Below are 6,611 nucleotides of genomic sequence, written 5' to 3'. Positions count from 1 at the left end.
GGAAAAAAGGCTACTAGTAGCATTGGTTTTTTGGTTAGTAATAGCGCGGGTCACCGCGCTACTACTATCGCGCTACAGCTAAAAAGTTAGTAGTAGCGCTGGTCCACCAGCGCTACTACTATAATGTTAGTAGTAGCGCGGGTGTCGCCCGCGCTACTACTATTTGAACCAGCGCTACTACTAACAAAATAGTAGTAGCATGTCTAGTATACGAGGCGCTACTACTATGCTAGATATTAGTAGCGTGTAGTTTTCCCCAGCGCTACTACTAACAAATTATGAATTAAAAAATATTACATGCATTATTCATAGATAGAAATCAGGGACGCGTCCAGTGCAAAATGAATTAAACGCACACAACCAAAGGTGGGTACCTTCCCTAGTGTTTCACCACCAGCCTAAACAGACCACTTCTCTACATGTATCTACCAAGGCTCGGAGTTCAGACGCCGGCGAACCCGAATCCTCCCTCACCCCGAACGATGGCATCAAGGTCCTCCACCTCGGCGACATCCGGTGTCGGAATCACATGGATGATCATCCGTGCGGCGCGGTCGCCGGGCTTCACGGCGAAGTCCACCTCTGAGTGGTTGAAGAGCATGACGCCCACCAGGCTGCCGTAGTCAGTGTCAATCACCCGTACGGCCACGTCGGGAAAGTGAAAACTTGTTAGTACGTGTCAACATTCAAATCCAGTAGGGTATTTTCTTTCTTTTTAGCACATGCACATGCATCAATAGTAACAGCGGGAGGCTAGTCCTTACTTGTTGCACGAGACGAAGAAGGCCGGGTCCCTTCCTTGTTGCACGAATGAATCAAAGGAAGACACTTCCGCGAGACATAAAGAAGAAGGCCAGGTCCTCTCCTTCTGTAAATAGCTCAGGTGCCTGAAGTTGCAAGGAATCTTAATACAATGAACTCATAGTAATGCATAATGACAAGAAAAAAGAAAAAAAAACATGAATCCTAAAGAAAAGATCATCATATGAGTCAGGATAATGTGGGTAACAGTATTCATTAATAAGAACAATGGGCTGACATTTGTTTCACCAACAATGATTAATGATGAGGCATGTAAGATTTACATGCGCAGCATCAGCATACCCTCTGGTCCTTGCAAGAACTTGAAGACCAAGGTTCTTAGCTTTCTCCCCACTGACTAGCACAAGTGCAGCAGCACCGTCGATGTACATTAAAAGATAAGAATGGCACTATAGTTACACTTCCAGGTAAATATTGCTTTACATAACTTATATTAACCATGGAGAAATCCTAAAATTCGAGCTACGAAGTAATATAGCTTCAGTACACTCTTAAGATGATACATTTACTACTGTAGATATACAACATAGTTTGGATTCATGCTGCATACCAAAGGTAATCTGATCGTGTAAAAATAAAGCTAAAATGCTGCACTAAGAAGTATCAATTGTTGATTTTAGAGGTATTAAACAGACACACTTCGATCACAGAGATCAATATCTACTAGCTTAAATTCAAATGCTTAACACAAGATTGTGATATCATACTATACTCTGGCTGCATATTAATTACTCTACAATGTTTAAAGGGAGCACTATATTGCAGGACTACCTTTGCAAGACTCTCATCCTTGCCAACAAAAACTGGTGGTCTACCTCTACCAGAAGGAATTTCAACCTGGTCAACAATATATGTTTGAAATTGGTACCTAAGAGACAATATTTCACATAGAAGGAGTTTTGGGGCCCTCAAATAATGCACACACTGGTTGTGCAGTGATTGGTAACCAAAGGTGCGCTCCCTGTCAGTCACCACAAAGTAAACATATGCACATGAACGGAGCACGCATGAGTATGACTGAAAAGTAAAGATGAAACTGTTGCTCGGCACTGACAAGAAAGAATCACGGAGAAAATTGCAATCCTTCTACTGCAGCAGCACCTGCAGTACAACAACTACTCCCTCAAACTTCAGCGAAATTAAGTGCATCATCAATCAATCAAACTAGATAATGTATGCTATCCGTTTATGACCTGCATGCTTATGTATCCTGTAGCTTAGTCCAGTAGACTGTCTCAGGAGCGTCTGCTGCAGAATAGACTCAAACAGCCAAGAGCTCGTATTAGTATACGTGCGTGCACGTCCAGTCGGCGAGGCGATTGACTGCTATTATACGTGAGTCAGCTTCAAGGAGGAATCGATCCAGATGCTTTCGCCTTGCACACTTGCGTGTCTCTACGGAACCAAGCTACGTATGAATACATGTTGCCGACGGCCGAAAGCACTGGTCGCCGGAATCGCACCATACAAAGTACGCCGGAAAGTGATCGGCGTACGGATCTGCGGCAACACTCAGGTACTGTAAATGAGTGTCTAATCATGGACAGCTTGATGTTTGTAATTTTATGTTATTATGGTTTTCATTTTGGTAAACCACTGCTGCAAGGAGCTTTATTTTCAGTTTTTTGGTAGCTGCTTGCTTGCCTACTTGAAGTGTGTGCATACAGATGGCCGTGGCACATGAGAGTGAGAGCAGAGCGGAGGGGGAGGGGCTTACCCAGCCCAGAAACAGAGGCGCGGGGACGATGAGTACCAGGCAGAGGTCTGGTCCATCATCCATGAGAGGAGAGGGGAGGAGAGGAGAGGAGCATCAGGCTTCAATTAGCAGAGGTACCTGCAAGTACAATACAACCCAGCCTGCGTGAGGAAGAAACTAATTGCATGAATGAAAGGGAAGGGCAAATTGAACCAAGATGGGTACCCTACCTACCTTGACCTTGACCTGGAGGAGGAGCACTAGGGTTGGGTCGGCGCAGTGGCGTCCGGAGCGAGCAGAAGCAGATCCCCATGGCGCGCGCGAGGCGGCCGAGCAGGAGCAGGAGCAGATGGGGGTTCCTCTCCTGGCGCGCGAGATGACGGAGCGAATCCCTCGATCTGGCGGCCGCCTCCTCACTCACGCATGGCCGCTCGCGATTTTGAGTGGGCAACTGGGGATGGAGCTCCTGGTCCAAGGCGGATCTGGTGCCTGCAGCTGCGGGCGCTCCCTCGATCCCCATCTTGCCATCTCTTCTCTTCTCGTGAGGGAGGTGAGAGGGTGGGGGCGGCGGCAGCAGCGGCTCTTGGGGACGGGCCGGGAGAGAGCGGAGGCCATGGCCTGATGGCCGGCGGCGCTGGAGGGAGAGGAGGCCGCCGGCGATGGGGTTGGGGTTGGGGCAGCGGCGGGGTTGTGGTTGGGGGTCGCCGGCGGAGCTGCTGGAAAGAAGGAGAGAAGGAGGACGCCGGGGTGGCTGGTGGGGAGGAGGTCGCCGGCGAGGGGCTGGGGAAGAGGAGATCGGCGGCGGGGTTGGGTGAAAGGGGAAGACAGAGAGGAGAGCGGCGGGGCTGGGTGGGGTGTAGGGAGAGGGGAGGGAACCCACACTTAGTTGCAGTGCGGTGCAGTGTGGTGTGGTGCGACTAGTTGTAGCGCGGGGCACGGGCGCTGCGCCGCTACTAAGTGGGGTACACTATTGGCTCCAGTCTGACCATAGTAGTAGCGTGGAAACATTAGACTCGCGCTACTAATATTCGTTAGTAGTAGCGCGGTTTAATACCCCTCGCTACTACGAATGCCATGTCCTGGGGACATTTAATAGTAGCGTGGGAATGGTAGGCCCATGCTACTACTATTTTATAGTAGTAGCGCATTGTTTTTACCCGTGCTACTGACAGGGCCGGTCCATAGATATATGGGGCCCAGGGGCAAGACAGCAATAAGGGGCCCATGTTTACTCAAAAGCTCAAAATATTTTATATTTCAAAAGCAAAGTAATACCCAGTACATAACTTCTTAATTTGGACTCTAAAACTGATATTACAATTTATTTATCAATCAAGTGAACAAATGAAATGATGTAGTTCGGCAGAAGCTCGCTTTCCACAATAGCTTGTATTCATAAATTTGAATGGAGACTTCATTTCTCAGCTGGTTGTTCTTCAACACTTGCTATGGCCAATTGATTCTAGGGGATCTCTAGAAGAACTACCAGGTCTGAAAAATTTGTCAAGTGATCCTTTTAGGGATTTTACCTCTTCATCTATTTGCTTTTTTCTCTTCCTTTTGTTACTACTAGATAAATACTTTTTAGAGGACATGTCAATAAACAAGAACAAGCAGCATAAAATGATTAAAACAGGGAACAAAAGCACCTGAATGTGGATGTAGGTGGCCAAATCAGCAGATCCGTAGGTTGAAGTCAGCACGAACGAGAACACAACACCATGAACTGAATAATTTGCCCCCCTTCTCCAGTTCAGGAGCTCCCTAATATCCTGACTGCCGAGCACTCACACTTAGATCCATTGAAGTCTGAAGAGTATAAAATAAGAAGAAGAGATGTGGAGTCGTTGGAGGGCACATCTACTTAATTGAAAGGAGGAACATGATTGTGGGGAGGAGAAAAAGAAGAACACGTACTATCTCCAAGTCTCTAACATCTAGCTGATGGGGAACAAGCAGAACATAGAAGAAGGAAGGAGAGCCGATTTGTGCCTTTAGTCCCATTAATGGCCAGCGGCGATCTAGGAATCGGAGACACTCGGGAACGGCGGCGCTGTTTTCGAAGTATGGGATTTGGGGTAGAGGAATCGAGGAGCACGGGAAAGAGCGACGCTGAACGGGCCCTCTTTACTATCGCTGTTTTTCTGGTCTTCCTTAGTACTATAGAGGAAATAATACCTGGGCTGGGGCCCCTGCCTGCCGGGGGCCCAGGGCGGGCGTCCCATTTCCCCGGCCTATGGGCCGGCCCTGGCTACTGATAATTAGTAGCAGCGGTGCCTTTTAAAAAGCGCTACTAGTAAGCTCCTGTGTATAAGGTTTTCCCTAGTAGTGTACTTGTGCTTCCGAATATCCTTAAACCCACTTTTGCCATGAGAGTCCACCATATCTACCTATGGATTGAGTAAGATCCTTCAAGTAAGTTGTCATTGTTGCATGTAATAAAAATTGCTCTCTAAATATGTATGATTTATTAGTGTGGAGAAAATAAGCTTTATACGATCTTGTGACGTGGAAGAAATAAAAGCGACGGACTGCATAATAAAGGTCCATATCACAAGTGGCAATATAAAGTGACGTTCTTTCACATTAAGATTTTTTGCATCCAACCATAAAAGCACATGACAACCTCTGCTCCCCTCTGCGAAGGGCCTATCTTTTATTCTTGTCTCATACTTTATACAAGAGTCATGGTGAACTTCACCTTTCCTTTTTACATTTTATCCTTTGGCAAGCACATTGTGTTGGAAAGATCCTGATATATATATATATATATATATATATATATATATATATATATATATATATATATATATATATATATATATATATATATATATATATATATATATATATCCAATTGGATGTAAGTTAGCATGAACTATTGTTGTTGACATTACCCTTGAGGTAAAAGGTTGGGAGGCAGCACTATAAGCCCCTATCTTTCTGTGTCCGATTTAAAACTCCATACCCATAAGTATGATCATGATGGGTATGGAGTTTTAAATAAAATACGGACATGAGGGCATCATGATCATTCTTATAACAACAACATATACGAGGTCCATATTTTATTTTATCGACACCTCTATCTCTAAACATGTGGACATATTTTTCGTTATCGGCTTGCGCTTGAGGACAAGCAAGGTCTAAGCTTGGGGAGTTGATACGTCCATTTTGCATCATGCTTTTATATCGATATTTATTGCATTATGGGCTGTTACTACACATTATGTCACAATACTTATGCCTATTCCCTCTTATTTTACAAGGTTTACATGAAGAGGGGGAATGCCGGCAGCTGGAATTCTGGGCTGGAAAAGGAGCAAATATTAGAGACCTATTCTGCACTGCTCCAAAAGTCCTGAAACTTCACGGAGGCAGTTTTTGGAATTAGTAAAAAATACTGGCGAAATAATCAACTACAGGGGGGCCACCCACCATCCACGAGGGTGGGGGGCGCGCCCCCCTGCCTCGTGGGCCCCCTGGCACGCCTCCGGTGTCCATCTTCTGCTATATGAAGTCCTTTACCCTGGAAAAAAATCATAAGCAAGCTTTCGGGACGAAACACCGCCGCCACGAGGCGGAACCTTGGCGGAACCAATCTAGGGCTCCGGCGGAGCTGTTCTGCAGGGGAAACATCCCTCCGGGAGGGGGAAATCATCGCCATTGTCATCACCAACGATCCTCTCATCGGGAGGGGGTCAATCTTCATCAACATCTTCACCAGCACCATCTCCTCTCAAACCCTAGTTCATCTCTTGTATCCAATCCTTGCTTAAAACCTCATATTGGTACCTGTGGGTTGCTAGTAGTGTTGATTACTCCTTGTAGTTAATGCTAGTTGGTTTATTTGGTGGAAGATCACATGTTCAGATCCTTTATGCATATTAATACTTTTCTGATTATGAACATGAATATGATTTGTGAGTAGTTACGTTTGTTCCTGAGGACATGGGAGAAGTCTTGCTATAAGTAGTCATGTGAATTTGGTATTCGTTCGATATTTTGATGAGATGCATGTTGTCTTTCCTCTAGTGGTGTTATGTGAACGTCGACTACATGAAACTTTACCATTGTTTGGGCCTAGAGGAAG

At 45.7% G+C, this 6,611-nt stretch overlaps 1 non-coding gene across 3 annotated transcripts; it reads right to left on the bottom strand.

Moving 5' to 3' along the window:
- Positions 1-283: 283 nt before the first annotated feature.
- Positions 284-3,373, bottom strand: LOC109772637 (uncharacterized). Of its 3 annotated transcripts, XR_012203332.1 has the most exons (4): positions 2,753-3,373; positions 2,540-2,656; positions 765-887; positions 284-614 (listed from the first exon to the last, which is right to left on the bottom strand). It is a non-coding gene; the product is annotated as an uncharacterized protein (transcript). The 3 variants fall into 3 exon arrangements; XR_012203331.1 differs by having other exon boundaries at positions 765-2,656; positions 2,749-3,373; XR_012203330.1 differs by having other exon boundaries at positions 765-2,656.
- Positions 3,374-6,611: the final 3,238 nt, after the last annotated feature.

This window comes from Aegilops tauschii, chromosome 2, assembly GCF_002575655.3.
Source record: "Aegilops tauschii subsp. strangulata cultivar AL8/78 chromosome 2, Aet v6.0, whole genome shotgun sequence".
NCBI lineage: Eukaryota > Viridiplantae > Streptophyta > Magnoliopsida > Poales > Poaceae > Aegilops > Aegilops tauschii.
The sequence above is the reverse complement of the archived record's forward strand: the minus strand, read 5'-3'. Positions and strand labels throughout refer to the sequence as shown.